This window comes from Macrobrachium nipponense, chromosome 9 (genome assembly GCF_015104395.2).
Source record: "Macrobrachium nipponense isolate FS-2020 chromosome 9, ASM1510439v2, whole genome shotgun sequence".
Lineage (NCBI taxonomy): Eukaryota > Metazoa > Arthropoda > Malacostraca > Decapoda > Palaemonidae > Macrobrachium > Macrobrachium nipponense.
In genome coordinates, this window is record NC_061110.1 from 13300760 (window position 1) to 13318112 (window position 17353).

Genomic DNA, 17353 nt, shown 5'->3' on the forward strand with positions numbered 1-17353 from the left:
AGCATTTTCCCCTTTTACAGGTCAAAATCGCATCTTTTCGTTGAACGTGCATGGATTGTAAACAGCAGTAAAATTATCACAGATCCTATTCCTAGAAAAATGTATCAGAGCGTAAAGGAAGCCGTTGCACAAAGTGCCCTTACGGTAAGTTAGAAAATAATCTTTGATGTTTACAAGGATCACCTGAAGATTAGCGACCCCTAATACCTCTCCTGAAGAAAATCGACCTCAATATTTTCCTCCTGAAGAAAAGCGACCCCAATTTGTTCCGATAACGTAATACAAACCATCGGTCCTTTAACAATAGGAAGTAGCTAGCGGCAGCTGGAACGGTCATAAGCTTCGACAAGGGGAGAACGGTAGTTAACTGCTTGTCCGATCGTCGCGCGCCGCGCGGGAGGTAAACAAATCACTTTTGCTTTCGGCCGCGGGTGTGAAGGACGTGTTCGTCATCGCTCTCTGCCCGCTTCATCGTCGTATGCTTTGTTTATATTGTTTTCTACTAATGGTTTGTTTGCCTTGAAATGAAACTGTAAGTACACTGTTTTCATTTTCATTACTTAATTATGAACCAACATGGAGTTATCGCGTAGATGCGGCGATTTCCTCTCTCTTTCATGAATTGAACCCTTGAATTGGGTTGTCTCGGTGCCGAGGGCGGGCGCCTCGCGCGAGTCATGTATTTTGGGCGAAAGAGTGTAATTGAAAAATGTAAGTACTCTTTTCATTATAGCCCTTTGCCTGTGCGTTCGTTACCGAGAAGTGTGATTGCGCTCGGCACGAGCCTTTTAATTTTGTATAATAGAATGCAATGAAAGTGGATTCGCAATTGCAATATTCTTTTCATTTTCATTTATTTATTTGCATGAAATTTAATTTGGATCAATTTTCGTTCTTACCCGGGAATTGATCCTTACGAATTTTTTGTGAAAGTGAAATCGCAAGTGCAGTATCGGTTTCATTTTCATATATATTTTATGATAGCATCATATTATTGGATCAAGTTTCCGTTCTTACCCGGGAATTGATCTTTTCCCCTTTAAGTTCTATGAAGTGAATCGCAAGGGCAGTATTCTGTTTCATTTTCATATTACTTTTCACTGCTGTGCGGGGGTAGGGGAAGCGAAGGTCTGCCAGGAAGTCGTCGGAAAGCTCTCCCGCGACTCCCTTGGTATCCGATTCTTCGTCTTCCTTCCTGCCCCCCGCTCAGCTTCTTCGTGTATTTTGTATTTGGGGTCTTCCTTTGCGTTCGGATGGGGCATGTCTTTCCCCCGTGCGTGAGGGAACCCCTCTTACTAATCTATCTATGTTACCGCAGGTGCTACATCCGTGGGAGACGACCTTGGACAGGTATGGACCACCGCGGCGGCAGGGCGTGCCTAGCATCCACGGGCTGCTGCAGCGTCTAGCGAGGTCTGGGGCGGTCTCCACTACTACCACGGCCGCTTATGCTGCTTCCCCCCCTCCTGGTCTACACTCCCCATGCTGTGTCGGTGACGCCGTCTGCCGCTACTAGGGCCGCCGCCGTACCGAGGGGGAGTTGCCGCCGCGCCGTTTTATCGTGTTTGCTGCCCCAGACTTGCGCTGTTCCAGCAGCTCGCCCCGGGACGGCCGCCAGTACCCACCCAGGTTCCGCTGGCTGCCGATGATTCTACGAGGCGATCGCTGGGCCTGCCGTACCTCGCCGCTGATGTGATTTCCGCTGTTGGCTTGGCTGTCCCTTCTGGGTCTACCGCTGCGCTGTTCCTGCCGCTCCTGAGGCTGGTTGCTGTTCCTGTCGCTCCTGGTTCCTGAGCCTGTCCATGATGGTCCTGCCCACGGTGTGTCTTCTCCAGTCCCAGGTCCTTCCGGACAGGTGCAGTCGGGCCGTGTTGCTTCGGCAATAGCCCCGGCTCCGGCCTGGATGGAGGACCTGACGACTGTCCTGCGTGAGCTGAACGAGGAAGAAGAAGGAAGCTGTCATCTTCGTCTTCATCGTCTGCTGCAGCCTCTTCCCCTTCGACTTCCAAGGTCCCATAAGCCGAAGAAGAAGAAGGCTGCCTTACCCCCCCTAAGAAGTCTCCTCGGGAACTTCTAAGGGCCCGTCCCACCCCGGTGGGACGGGGGGGTCCTTCTGCTGGTCCTCCTGCTCCTTCGGGAGCGGGGGCCCGTTCTCCCCATTCCGTAAGGAAGAGATAGACGGGGGGACCAGAGGAGTATCGGTTAGCTCTGGTACTTCCTCGCCTGGTGCTAGCGGCGATGCCGCTACGTCAGGTTCCGGCTCCCGGTCTCTCGTTCGCGAGAGATCCGAGTGTACGTTCTCCCGATCGGGAGACCGTGCACAGCCAAGTTTCGGCGCCAGAGTGCAGCACGGAGCAGAAGGCTGGTGAGAGACGCTCAGGTGACTCTTGCCAGGCCAGCGGCCGCTCTTGCAGTGACCAGCTGGTAACCCGGGTTTTTCCCCCCTAAGAAGGCTCCTTCGGGACCTTCTAAGGGCCCGTCTCGCTCCGGCGATTCGGGGAGCTCTTCTGCTGGTCCCCCTGCTCCCTCGGGAACAGGGCCCGTCTTTTCTTCTACCAAGGAGAAGAAGACGGGGACCAGAGGAGTACCAGCTTCGGCTGGCACTTCCTCGCCTGGTTCTAGCGGTTCTGCCGCTAAACCAGGATCCGCCTCGGCTTCTCGTTAGCGAGAAGTACCGAGTGGACGGTCTCCCGCGGGAGACTGTCCAGCCAAAGTCTTGGACAACCCCGAGCTCGCTCGCCGTTCAAGGACCGAAGCGCGGAGCAGAAGACTGGCGAGTGTCGTGCAGGACGAATTCTCGCCAGGCCAGTGGACGCTCTCGCAGCGACCAGCTGGCTGCTCGGGTTGACGCTGACGGTCGCTGACCAGCCACGAGTTGAGGCGGAGAGGAAGGGGTCCCCGCGGCCGTCAGTACCAGCCACGGCTGGTACCAGCGGCTCGACGCGCCGAGAGGACGCTCGCCGGTCTCACCGCGACAGCGAGCCTAGCAGGTCACCTGACGCCGCTCCCATCGGGACCGGGCGGAGACGGTAACCAGCAACAGCTCGCCTGACGCTAGAGATCAGCGTCGACGTCCTCAGCCGAGCCTCTCGCCCCAGGCGAGCGGCAAGGCTAGGCCTGCTGCTCGATCGACACCCGCGGATTGACGATCAGCAGCAGCCCTCCAAGCACGCTGCGGTCCTGCCAGCGAGCTAGGGGGGAGCGTCAGGTCTGCCTCTCCTGTACCTTCAACCTCCTCGGGCTACACCGGGAGGAGCGAGGTACCTATGAGTGATCGCGAGAGGTGCGCCGCTCGCGATCCCGCTATGACGCCGTATGGACCAGGCACGGTTCTAGGACCGACCAGGACATACGCGCAAGTAGCTGGAGGCGACCGTCAGGGGTCTGCCGCTGTTCCTCCTTCTGAAGGAGGAGTATCTCGGGATCTGTTCTTGTTGGAGGGACTGGACGGTCCTACTCCGCAAGACGCGGTTACTCCCGAGATACAGAGGAATTTGCAGAAGTCATTAAGCTGATTCGTCAGCATAATGACCTTGCGGAAGGATTGCCGCTCCCACCAGCAGAGCCCACGTCTCTGCTCGAGTCGTTTTGGGGCCCGAGAGGGAACCCAAACCGACGGTGGGTCTGCCGCGATCGGAGCTTGCCGATTCTGTCTCGAACCAGAGTCTCTCGTCTCCGACAAGAAGGCTCTCTCAGTTCTGGCCGGTCGATCAAGCTACTTCCACCTCCTCTACTGCGGACAGCGGCGTTTCTACGTGTCTTCGGACACCGTATTTAAATACTCCTTCGGTCCTCCTGAGAGGTTTCGACCTCGACGAGGACTGGAATGAGTCGGAGGACGGTATCGGCTCTCTCCTGTCAGGTGTCGATCAGCCCCACCCAGACGACGTTCACAGTGGCGGCAGACCCTTACCTACAGTGAGAGTTCGTAACCCTCCTCGGGAAAACGTTTTCTCCTGACGATACATTTTCCCAGACTCTGAGAGGCCATCGCCGCAAGGCGATGGCTGCTCCTACTCTTCTCCAACTGCTAGTTCCACTGGGAAGGCGAGCGAGTATCCAATTCCTCCCCCATTCCCTCTCTCCTTACGGTTACGAGGGAAAGGGGACGGATCCTACAGAGATTTCTCTGTAGGATCCCACGTTCGGGACTGCGCTACCGGGGGGACCTTCGGGTCCTACCTGACGTAAGCCCCGGTCGTTGAGGAGGAATCCTGCCCATTCTCGATTTCTCAGGAATCGAGAGGACACCAGCCGATATCGTTTGACGAATTCGGTGGGGGTTTCGCAGACTGCTTAGAATTCTACGGAATTTCTAACGCATTCAGTGTTCGAGTTTTTTACGATCTCCAAACACTTACGCGAGACCACGGTCCAAAGTGAGCGAGACGAGAATCCCCGATATACACGATAATCTGGAACCTCGCCTATGCTCGAATTCCTGGAATTTCTAGCATTGGGAAGAAGACTGCTGCTGAAAGAAAATATCTCACAGTAGGCGACCAACCTGGAATAGAGAAGATCGGACGGGAATATCCAGTTTGGCTTGAACTATCGTCTTAGTATTCTGTTCACCATTGAAGCTTTCCTTCGAGGAAGACTTCTCCTTCACTCTCTTTGATAGAGATCGAAGGTGGTCGATCTCCAATCCTTATTTTGTTTTCTTGAAGGAAAGAATTTAGGATGGAGATCGTTGTTCAGAATCCTACAAATATACTACGTATATTAACCTCGCGACATGATTCTACTAAGCAGTTGAATTGTCCGAGGGGTAGGCGCATATCCTAGTTAATCTACGGATTGCGACTTATAAGACAAGTATTCTAATTGAACTGCAACTTGGGGTTGCCTGCAACCTCCCAGGAGTTTTCAGTTTCAATTTTATATACTTACGGTTTTGTCACGACAACACCATTTCAACTTTTATATTTACCGAAATTCGTTTCGCCTAAATATAATTGCTCGAGCATATCTTTTATGCTCGGTAGTTCTAGCCGAACGCATTCCTTCGTGGAATAATGGATTACCTGGCAACTCAGGATGACGAGTCCGCGAGAGCTCAGGCTCAACTACTGCGTATTGAACTGCCTGATAGCAGCTCAGTATCAGCTGGGCCTCGGAGATGCACGGTCATGTATGTCTCTCTCTCCCCTGCTTTGATTGACTACCGAACCGTATCTCTGCCCAACAATCATGGACTTAGGTCTCTGATTAACGGGGATTCTCGCAATAATGAAGGACCATCTACTGCTGTGACGCTAGATTCCATCGCCTTCGACATTGCAAGAATTTTCAACAGAGATATCTCTTGGACTCTTTCATCTTTCTGTTTACCGCACGGTAACAGAAGTCTGTACAAGTCTCCCGCTGCATCGCACTGCGATAATGCGAATGATTTTGCAGACATCTGAGTTTGTCTTCAAAATATCTTGTATTCGTAGGTGTACAATTGTTCATTGTTCAACCCGAATTACCAGATGTGTCAGAAGACATCGCCTACTCTCCGACCTGACAGCTCTACTTCCAATGTTCAGCCCATGAGAACAGTTCTTTCAGGCTGGCTTTCCTTTCCCCTGGTGTTTTCATTACTGAAGAACGCCCCGCTTTCATTGCAACTACGACTTCTCACCGGACAGCAATGAAATAGCGGTTAGCGTTTTCAGTCATTTGTAAGCACAGGTTATGAATCTTGAGAATCCTTCTCTCGATTCATCTGTGAAGACGTAGGTTGCATTCAATATCTACCTTCGTCTTCAACGGTACATAGTGTTGTTTCTCCTTAGCTGAGATTCAACAACCATGAGATGTTTTACCTTTAGGGACCTCGGTCTCTAGAAGGCAATTGACTTTCGCCTGTTGGGCACATGCCTTAAGAGAATCATCACCTCGCTGTCCGGCATTGGTGACAAACAAATACATTATTTGTTTGGTCTCTCGGCATAACCCTTTAAAGGCGAAGGTCACGTGACTTACTCGGATGCTTTGACAACTTGCCTCCTACCGAACGCAGTCAGTCGGCAGCTGTCAGAGCGCCGAGTCAGTTACGAACTACGCTGTTGACTTAGTTCGGTTGTTACAGAGCAATCATTACTTCGTTTTAATAGCTTGTCACAGTACCCATACCATTGACACCCACCATGGAGTGTCGGTGTCCTATCCACTACCGAGAACTTCGCTGCATGGGGATAGGAGGATGCGAGAGACTTCGTGGCAAACGGACAGACCAGTATGGGTACTGGACATCACCGAAGTTAGAGAAGAGGGATAGGTCATGCGACTATTTCCTTCTTTTCCTCTGAGGAACTGCATGACTTCTCCTGCGAAGTCAAGCATCCAGGGGATGGGGATCCGTGACGCTCGATTTCGTACCGAACTTCGTAGCGAAGACTCAGAACCCTTCGGTCCCTGACGATTGGTTCGAGTCGTTCACAATCCCCTCCCTAATGGACTTCACCGCCTTCGATGCGAAGGAGATGCTGCCTTGTCCGCAAGAACTTCTCCGTGGCGCAGGTACTGAAGGCAGGGGCTGGTCCAACCAGACCACATGCCCCTCCTTCTACCTTCGGGATATTGCCCACAGGTCCTTGGATCTTTTTCCCTGGGACCCGTGGTGGCTGCTCAACACGTTGTGTAGCGAACCCAGACCCTCGCAGGCTGAACAGCATCGAGTCCCTGTGTGACCGTAAGAATGGATGAGTGAATGAGAGTGTGACTGGCTCCTCTTCCCATCTTTTTCTTCCCCTCTACCTGTGGTTAGAGGGACACGGTCGTCACCCTGCTGGATAAGGACAAGATGCAGGTGAGCTACTCAACAGAGCCCCATCCTATCCCTTTCACTAGGGATAGGAGCATATATCCACCACTTCCTCCAACAAGGGGAGGAAGTGGATGCCAGCTTGAGACAACCCATACTTTATGTTGCCTCTTGCAAACAGGAACAAGTTCTTGCTTGCTGGTACGAAGAGATACGCTTGCCTCTCTCTTAGTACTCGGCCCAGAGGTCTGACCATTGATCCTGCGGTGCACACCCCGATCAATCGGACAGAGGCTTGGATCCCTCCCTCGCTCTTACGACCAGGGAGGCATTCCAGGGATGGACGAACACCAGTCTGTTCATCAAAAGACTCAGATTCCTCCCACCAAGAAGTGAGTCTTCCTATTGTTAAAGGACCGATGGTTTGTATTACGTATCGGAACAAATGACAATTTGTCGAAAATTGCATTTTTCCTAACTATACAAACCTGAGGTCCTTTAACAATAGGAAGTAGCTAGCGGCAGCTGGAACGGTCGTAAGCTTCGAACAAGGGGAGAACGGTAGTTAACTGCTTGTCCGATCGTCGCGCGCCGCGCGACTGGGAGGTAAACAAATCACTTTTGCTTTTGGCCCATGCAAAATACGCAGAGTGAGGGGTGGCATGAGGAGGGACTATATGTAAAGGACCTCAGGTTTGTATAGTTAGGAAAAATGCAATTTTCGACAAATTGTCATATTTTCCACCTGAAGATAAACGACCCCTACTTGTTGGTGTCTCCAATCTTCAGGTGACCCACTTTAGCTCATAATATTATTATAGAAAAAAGGAGAAAAAAATAGATATATATTCATTAAAAACTACTTTATTAAACATTTGTTAAAAACACAAATTTAGACAAACAATCGATTGTTAATTAAAAGCATATTGTCTTGCAATTTCAGTACAAAAATAATCAAACCTACTGTAACCCCTGTGGCTAGCACGTGCAGCGCAACATTACCTCTTGCCAGAACATACCGAGCTTGCCAAGAATCTTTAAATATGCGGATAAGGCGCGAAGCGCTGTTCCACCACGGTCTTACTGTAACCCCTGTTAATTCCTCACCTTAAGAAAAGCGACCCCAATATTTTCCACCTGAAGAAAAGCGACCCCAGCGTGTGTTGGGGTTGCTTTTCTTCAGGTGATCCGTTTAAAAGGTAAAACAGTTTTGAACCCTCAGCTTCAAACCAAAAGTTATATTAGAAGAGAAACCAAAGACAATTTTTCATAAAGGACTTTGCATGGTAGAGCATTACTGGAATTTGTGAATAGTATAAGCATAGTAGAAAATAATCAATTGGTACTGACGTTTAAAATAATTTATTTCAGAAAAAGAAAAATCTGTTTCCATAGGGAAAGACATAAATTATAAGAATCATTACTAAGAAAGTACAGCTAAAAAAAATTCAAATACAGTACAGTGGTACCTTGAGATACGAGATTAATTCGTTCCGGAACCGGGCTCGGAACTCGAAAAACTCGTATCTCAAATCAATTTTTCCCATTTAAATTAACTGAAATGTATTTAATCCGTTCCAGACCTATGAAATATACCCCCAAACCATCGTAAATAATGAAGAAAACACACATATAAATGTAGAAATATAGTACAAAAAAATTATACAGTAATATATTTTAGTAATGAATAGAATTAAAGTAAAATAAAGAAAAGAAAAAGTTAATTTAATCTAACCTTGGTGACAGTCGCGTGCGGGCGGCTAAGGGAGGCGAGTGACGGAGGGGGAGGGGTGGACGGCTACATTAGTCCCGTTACGTAAACAGGAATTTTCCTAACAGAAAATGTAAAAATGAACATTAAAATGTAAACTAAAACTAAAATTTAGCAATGAATAACAAAGTTACGTAACACAACAAAAAGTTAAGAACACGTAATCTTACCTTGCTGACAGGCGAGTGGCTGGCTGGCTAACGGAGTCGAGTGGCGGAGAGGAGGAGGAGGAGGGAGCAGGGAGGGGCTAGTCCCGTTACGTAAACAGCATTTTTTCGAACACAAAATGATAACATTAAAATGTAAACTAAAACTGCATTTCCTTAACTTTAATAAAAATTTGCACTTTCCTTAACTTTAATAAAAATTTGCACTTTCCTTAACTTAAATTTGAAAAAATACTAAATGCACTTAAACTTAAAACTTAACCTAAGCGATACGTAAGTTTAATCAGCACTTGTTTTCTGCCTTTTAGAATCACTTTCGGCACTTTCATTTGCGCTTCTCTTTAACAAAAATTTATCCAAAGAGCTTTGCTTCTGCCTCCCTTTTAGAATGTTCCGGAAATGAGTCAAACAAGTGTCATTAAATAACGCTGAAGCACGACTAGTCGAAACTTTTTCTGGATGTTTCTGTTCAATGAAACTCGAAAGTGTTTCCCACATTGCTAACATGTCTTTAATTTCTCGCTTTACCTCTATCGGCAGCATTCTCTTCTTCTTTTCACCACTCTCCTTTGCACGTACTTTCTTTGGCCCCATGATGGTAGGTAAAAAAGTTCACTAATTCGTGAAAAAACAGCGAAAACACGAGTACAGCTCACAAACACAACTTAAATCTGTCGGCCACACGTGCGAGTGAGCTCGTGGGATGCTCCCAGCTGATGCTGCCCGCGAACGCCAACTAGCGGTGGCGTCCCCCGAAACCAACTCGGATCTCGGGACACAGCTCGGGTCTCAAGGCAAAATTTGGACCGAATTCCACCTCGGGTCTCAAAGCACTCGTATCACAGGACGCTCGTATCTGATTTTTATTAATAATAGACAGTAATACAATACGTAATCAGTTATCCAAACATAATTAATATAATTGTAAATGATTTTTTTAAAACTGTGAAAGCTTATTTCCTCTGTTTAAACCATTTTGGTTTGTAGTCCATGCAATTCATTCTCATCAAATGAAATGACAAGTAAAGAACTTGGCATTTAGTTGTCTTGCCTCGGGTGTCTGATAAATGTGAAAATTAAGTTTTTGTGTCGTGAATCAAGTCTTAGCAACCTGTGTACACTAGAAACAAACTTTTTACTTCATTGGTTGTGACCTCCTTCTATCCCTTCATCTATGGCTAGTGGACAGCTTGCTTTTATTTTAAAGAGCTGTAAAATAGACCACTGAGACAAGTCAATTTTTTTGCAAGTAAAATGTGAGGTATGATGTAAATAGGTCTAGGTCATGAGGATCTTTCTGCCAAGAACTTTTCATTGACTGTTTCCTTAACTACATGGGTTTCCAATGGGATTTAATTATGAGATATATTACTGAGTGTATTTTGCAAAGACAAGGTTCAGTCCCTTTGCTTTTATTTTATGTTATATAAAGCTAGTTGTCAAGTTAGTTTTTGCCTTGTAGAAATAGTAGTAATAAGTAAGGCTGTACGTAGTTGCACCTTTATAGCTGCTAGTTTTTTATCAGTTAGGACAGAATAGTTTAAAGTGAATTCAACTTATAAAAATGACTTGAAGCAGATTTAATTGTGCTGCTACAACTTACATTTTCTTCTTTTCAGGTCTTGAAACGGGCTGTCACAGGAAGTATAAAAAAGCTGCGTACAGAGCATTCTTTGATCTGGAACGAGCTTTGGTCATCAGGGTTCTGCATTAGCCACTCCAAAGCAGAGAATGCAGTTAATGGAGATCTTATTAATGCTACCCTTTATCATGTCTTATCACAGGTAATTGCACATTTTAGGTCATCTCAACATTAAAGTGTAGATTTGCATGTGGTTTTTCTTGTGAAATTTTTTTGTTTTATATAGAAAAGCACATATTATGTACAGTTATGGGTAGAGGTATGCAGGTTTCATCCTTTTTATCTCTTAATACAATAGTATTACTATTGATAAAAAAAGGTTCTTTATATTTTAGGTAATATCATGATAAATTATTCTTGCTTGTTTTTATACATATTTAATTGCAGTATTGTAGTATTGTCTGCTGACTTTATGACGAGATGGTATCCAGAATCCCTATAATAATGGTTGTGGTACCTGAGTATTTTAATAGTTTTATCAGAAAAAATGCATTTAGTCATGAAAATATAAAAATACAGTAATTTTTGAATATTTCTCTATGAAAAATACCTGTATATAGGTGAAGCCACAAATCAGAAAGGCTTAATCAAGAAAAGCTGATACCTAAGGCAGTGAAGTTGAAAGGAGTTTGTTTACTCGTGTGCTTTTGTGGTTACAGAAAATGTTCTTGAATTTTACTCACATCAGTTTGATAGTTTGTGTTGAAATAACTCTGGTTGAAATTTTTCACAAAAATATAGTTTTATGATCTCTGTTGTGATACAGTATTTGCTTTTGTCTTAAATTTATTTTTGAAAAGGTTATGCTTCTCTCTGAAGTCCCTCCTTAACTCTTGGGTGAATCATCTCATTGGTTTTAAATAATTTTTTAATTTTATGCATGACACTTACCTGGCAGGTATATATATAGCTGTTATTTTCTGAAGTCCGACAGAATTTAAAAAACTTCCGACACACGCAGTGGTCGGCCAGGTGGTTAGTACCCATTCCCGCCGCTGGGAGGCGGGTATCAGGAACCATTCCCATTTTCTATTCATAAATTTTCTGTCGCCGGTACTGAAAACACCTGTTTTCAGTACCTCCGGCTTAGGATTTTGGAAACTTCATTTGCCGCTAAGTATCCTAATTATCTTTTAATTTATTTATTTCTTGGATTTGTGGCTAGGCATACGCTATCTTAAATTGATTTGAATTTGATTCATTTTTGCATAAGATATCTGAATCTAGTTAGGCTAGTTTCAGAGGGTGTTGTCTGCAAAGATAGGGTGTGGCTACCGAAAGCTTCGGTAGTTCCGCACTTGGGGGCGCAATTAATCAGTAAACATGTCTATTTCCGTAAGGAAAAAGTATGATTCGTATGTACGCAATTAATCAGTAAACGTGTCTAATTCCGTAAGGAAAAAGTTTGTTTAGTATGTACGCAATTAATCAATTACGAAAGTCAGGGTAGTGATACTGCTAATCCTTCCGGTAGACTTTATTTTGCCTAACGCTGTAGTATGGCCTACGGGTTATGACTATGTCTGCGAGAGGTGGTCGCTCTCCTTCATTGTTGTGAAGAGTTCTACTTCTGTTTTTGTTACGCCTAACCCTGTAATGTTGCCTTCGGGCCCTAAAACAGTGTCTGTAGAGGTTATTGCCCTTTCTCTTATACTATTTCGATTCGTAACTTAGAATCGAAAGTGCTTGCTTTAGAGAGCAATAGTGAAGTGGCTAAGTGCAGTGACAGTGGCCCTTGTGTAGTGGAGGGTGCGTCAGATCGGCCCTTATAACGCCTCTAGGTCTAGACCTCTGTCGAACTCCCAGAACCAAGGGAGAGGGCATGTCGAAAGCCGAAGGAGGGTTACAGGGAACCCCACCGATCTGGCGTGCTTCGGCAGTTTCTGATGAAAATCCCCAGACTGCCAAAGTGCGTGCACATGCACGAATCCTGAAGGATTGCTTCTCGTCCTCCGAGGCGTCCTCCCCCGCACAAGGGTTTGGAGCTCTCGGAAGGACTCGCGCCCTCTAGAAGCTTTATAGAAGAGGACGCTTCACGTCCCTTCTCCCTCGTTATGTGTTTCTGTGAGAAGTAAGAAGGCGAAAGTTGCCTGATCACGTGTACTTCTTTACCACCAAGAAATAGGAAAAAGAAGGCAGTTTCTCTCGCTTGTTTTGACGCCTGTCAGGAGCGTGACGCTTTTCTGCACGCTTATTTGGACGATCGGCTTGAACAGGACGCTCGGAAGAACGCACTCACCAGTGGACGCCGAGCGCGCACCAGGACGCCCAGCGTCCATCGCCAGTGGACGCCGAGCGCGCACCAGGACGCCGAGCGTCCTCGCCAGTGGACGCCGAGCGCGCACCAGAACGTTTCTGTTGAACTCTTCAAGCTCTTGTTTAAGATTTGAGCCTCAAGAAAGTGAACAGAACTTCGTCTTCGAAACCCAGCAAGACCTCGGGTTTCGTGAATTCAAGAGGTCTCTGTCAATATTATATTGCTTTTCGCAAAGGTGGATGGAGTTAAGGAAAGCTGAAGGGAAGATCTCGTTTTCTCTACCTCAGTCAAGACTTTGAGATAAGACAGTTACGGGTTATGTAAAGGCTCGACGTCCTGAACGTCAGGAGTTTCGGCAACGTTCAGTAGGATTCTTGCAAAGGCACTCATCAAAAGGACGCTCTTCAGGAAAGCGCAAGACAGGACTTCCTTTGCCATACTGCCAATAAATTTAAAGCTTTTTAGACCATCTGAAAGGGTTTTTCAGATGATAGATTTTGTTAGTTTCTAGTCGAGACTTCCATGCCGATTGAGCATTGTCGTTCTACCTACCGTAAGCCCAGTCTCTTAACAGGATTCTTGTCCCTTCCTTGTTTGAGACGGGAATCGAAAAATAAAAGGCTCGACTTCCTGGATTACGTTTTGTCAATTCAGTGACTTTCCCCCATTGACAATATACTATCGTTTTGTCAAGTAAGTGGGTCTCCCCTCATTGACAAAATATCTCTCTGTACCGTTAATGGGTTAGTTCACATTGACAAACATCTCATTAACTTGATATTGCGTAAGCGAATAAGGACAAGGTTCGGAAGAGCTCCCCTTCCTCATTCGCAGACTCGTACAAGAAATAGACTTGTAGACTACGTCAATGACGCTTATGTCCAGTATCTTAAGAAGCTTGAGCTGTCTGCTTCGATTCTCTAAGTTTTGTTCATGAAACTTGCCTGTCAGATATGTATGTAGCTGTATTTCCGAATTCAGCTATATATATGTCTGCCAGGTAAGTATGAACAAACTTTATTGTGATATAATAAAATTTTTTTTGCCTTGCGTTATTTTACTACTGGTTGGTTCAAGTCATACACGCTTGCTGTAGTTACCTCTTTGGATGGCAACCGAGAGGTCTATTGTCTACTATTCTTTTAAGGACATTTAATCGTCACTCCCGGCAGCCTTCCAGGAGTTTCCGATTTATCTTTTACCGTTGTATGGTAGTGTTCTGACGACACAAACGCATCTATATATTTAGCGTTTTCTGTTTCGCTTAAAGATACCAGCTTGAGAGTCTCTTTTTGTTCAAAAATAACGGACCTATTTCTTCGTAGAATAGGTAGCTGGCAACCCAGACATAAAGTTAAGAGACGACGTTCGTAAGCTGCTGGCTGCTGCTGTGTCTGACTGTCCCAAGTTCCAAACTTCCAACCGAGCCAGTAACAGATCGTTCGCTGTCATTCCTTGTCTCTCTCTCCTGCGGGATTGACTGACTAACCGTATCTCTGTGCTGGCGGTTACGTCTCTCCTGCGGGATTGACTGACTAACTGTATCTCTGTCCTACAATCACGGACTTTAGCCTAAGATTGAGGGGATTTCTTACGTGAAGAATAATAAACGTTGCATTAGTTTTGCCTTACTATGTTCAACAGAGTTATCTCTTAATCCTTTCGGTGCTCGTTACCGCACGGTATAGAACTACGAGTCTACCGCAACATTGCACTTTTATATGCTCTCCTGCTTAGGCAAAGCGCAGCCTTATAGGGAAGTAAGCATACTCTCGGGGAGGGAATGGATGAGCTTGCTGGGGACCATTTCCTTCCTGAAGAAGTTTGTTTCCCCGAATAGACTGCAATTCAGACCACAGTTTTTTCCTACCGGGAAACTGAAATATTATTCAAGATCTAGGAATTATTCTGAACATCTCTCAGTGCGTCATGCTAGAAAGAAGGTGCCGGACATCTGGATAGTGTTTCAGATGTCCTGGATCTTAATCTGAAAGAAGTAAATGCAATTCGGTCGTCCCTCCAGTCCTCGAAACGAGTTTTTGGAACCAGTGGTCCACATCAACTCTGATATTCCACAGCTCTCATATCTTAAGAAGTATCTTCTCTCGGTCCCTGCTCGAGTTTACGAGAAAGAGCCTATTATAACAACAGGCGTAGAATGTAACGATCATCTAGAGGTTCGTTACAGGATTGCAAAAGTCCGTACGAATCGTCTCGATCGACGGCAGCAACGAAGAGCATTACTAACATGCTAGGTATTTTAATTAAGTGGTGTTCTTTTTATGGTTGTCTGAGAGGGTTATTTCCTCTTCAGTATGTGAAGTGTAATGTGTTACGTTAGCTTTGTGTGTGGTTCAGGTGGTCTAACTTATCCTAGCATGAATGCCCCTGGTAAGAGAGGGCTAGGGTTTCCTGTCAACAAATTGGTCCCGTCCAGTTGCAGACCCTTGTTATTAGCTTTCTCAACAAACAGGTCACATCCTAGTTGAGAGCTACTAAGGTTTAGCAGGCTAAGAGGCAGGACCTACGAAGTCAGCTACCTTAGCAGGTAAGGAACTTAATAAATAATTTTAAAAATTAGTTAATTTTTGAATTATGACGATGTTGCTGTCTGTGACCCACCTCCAAATGTGTCAATCAGCTATATATATACCTGCCAGGTAAGTGTCATGCATAAAAATGATATTGTATGATACAATAAAGTTTTATGCATACTTACCTGGCAGGTATATATAATTAAATTCCCACCCTCCTCCCCTCAGGAGACAGGGTTCAGAGAAAATCTGAGGAAAACGGGAATAGTTCCAAGTACCAGCGCCACGGGAACGTGGGGGAGATCACCTGAACTACCAGTGGTCTAGCGGTTGCCGAGAGTTTTGAAAATTCTGCCAGTGCGAACAGAGAATGTTGTTTGACAGATTTGCATCTGTCAAACAACAAAGACCTTCACGATCATTGAGGTCTGTGGAATCTCGATTCTAGCTCACCATCTACTTTTTGTCTCGCCTGTTTTCTCGGAGTCAGACACTCGTGCGAGATCAGGCGACATATAGTAGCCCTGAGTTTCTTATTGACGAAGTCGATTGCGGACGACGTTGGGTTGCGTTGATACACCCCCAAGGTTTGCTTAGATTGAATCGCCCAGGCAGTCCAGACACTCATCCTTCAAGCTAAGAATAGTGCCTTTTGGTCTTCAGGGTACAGCCTTGCTGTCCTTGATTCGTCTGACTGGTCAACTGGTCGTTCACCTGACTTTAGTACAGACTGCATTTCCGGATCGAAGCTTTCAATATGGAACTTAGACGTAGTCTGAAGTTCTTGATGTCAAAGCATTCGAACCTCTCCTGCCTGTTAACTTCTTGTATGTGATCAGGAAGGCCTTCTTCTAACCACCCTAGATACGACAAAGAGGGTTAGTGAGATTTTAAGCCATCGTCACAAGTTTTGGCTTTAGAGAACACAAGGAGGTGTGCTCCCTAAGCCCTTCGTTATGGCCTAAGAATGGAAACCCTTTTTGTCCTTGGGCCAGGATCTTGGAAAGCAAGGGATGGCACAAGTTAGTGGGCAGGAGCCAGAGAGAGTCCTGTGCCCTGTCAGGTCTCTCAAGTTTTATCTACTTAAAATCAAGAAAGTCGAAGTCAGTCGGGCAATCTGCAGTGTTCCGAAAAAGACCAGACTTGCCCATATCGAAGTACACCCTGGTTTTAGGGTTAAGGAGTTCTTTCAAAAAATGCTCCTTCATTGTGTTTGCACAAAGATTTGAAAGCTTTTTATCTGAATGCTCACGAGGTGAGGGCGCGGCCTCGGAAGCATTTCAACAGAGCATGGCACTCAGCAACATCCTGAGTACCATGTTTTAGCGAAGCAACTCTGGGTTCACTTCACACTCCCTGCGAGATGTGAAGATGGCATATGAGATCTGCTGCTCGCTAGGGCCATACGTGTCTGCAGACACAATCTTGGGGGCAAGAAGTACTACTCATCCTATCCTGTAGAAAATGGTTAGGAAGAGCTCTTAATTTAGTTGTGGAGTCGCTGACAACGGCGACTTCTTAACTCTGAAGCCTTAGTTAACACACATTAAACTTTGGCTAGGTTGGTCAGGTGGTGATATATATAATTATATATATATATATTTTCTTCTTAGCCCTCATGGTATGGTCAATATGGTCTAGTCACATTGTGGTCACGCCCCCGTTGACAGATCATCTGGAGTGCACCAGCTTTATAGGTCTCTACCTCGCTGGCAACTCTAGTAAAGCAGAAGCAGACTTGGGTGACAGTAATCACGAAGTCGGCTATGCTAACAGGTGGAACCAAGATGTAAATCATCTGCATGCATTTGTGTCCCAAAATCCTTCTATTCTGTCCCTTCCCACCTCCAACGGTGGGGTTCAACTATATATAATATATATCTGACAGGTAGTTCATATCAAAATGATATTGTTATGATACAATAAAGTTTGTTCATACTTAACTGGCAGATATATATATATTCAAGTACCCACCCACCTCCCCTCAGGGGACAGTGGAAATAAAAATTATGAATAGAAAATGGGAATGGTTCCTGATACCCGCCTCCCAGCGGCGGGAATGGGTACTAACCACCTGGCCGACCACTGCGTGTGTCGGAAGTTTTTTAAATTCTGTCGGACTTCAGAAAATACAGCTATATATATACCTGCCAGGTAAGTATGCATAAAACTTTATTGTATCATAACAATATCATATTTCTTATTTGTCCAGGCAAGAGCTCCCCTTC

General features: G+C 45.7%; 1 protein-coding gene and 1 long non-coding RNA gene across 6 annotated transcripts in view; both read left to right on the top strand.

Moving 5' to 3' along the window:
• The window catches only part of LOC135218366 (uncharacterized protein KIAA2013 homolog), a 93442-nt gene that overhangs the window by 32792 nt on the left and 43297 nt on the right, over positions 1–17353 (top strand). The gene's annotated exons all lie outside the window — the stretch shown is intronic.
• On the top strand, positions 72–17353 carry LOC135217946 (uncharacterized). Its single transcript, XR_010315241.1, has 3 exons — positions 72–144; positions 10312–10476; positions 17338–17353. It is a non-coding gene; the product is annotated as an uncharacterized LOC135217946 (long non-coding RNA).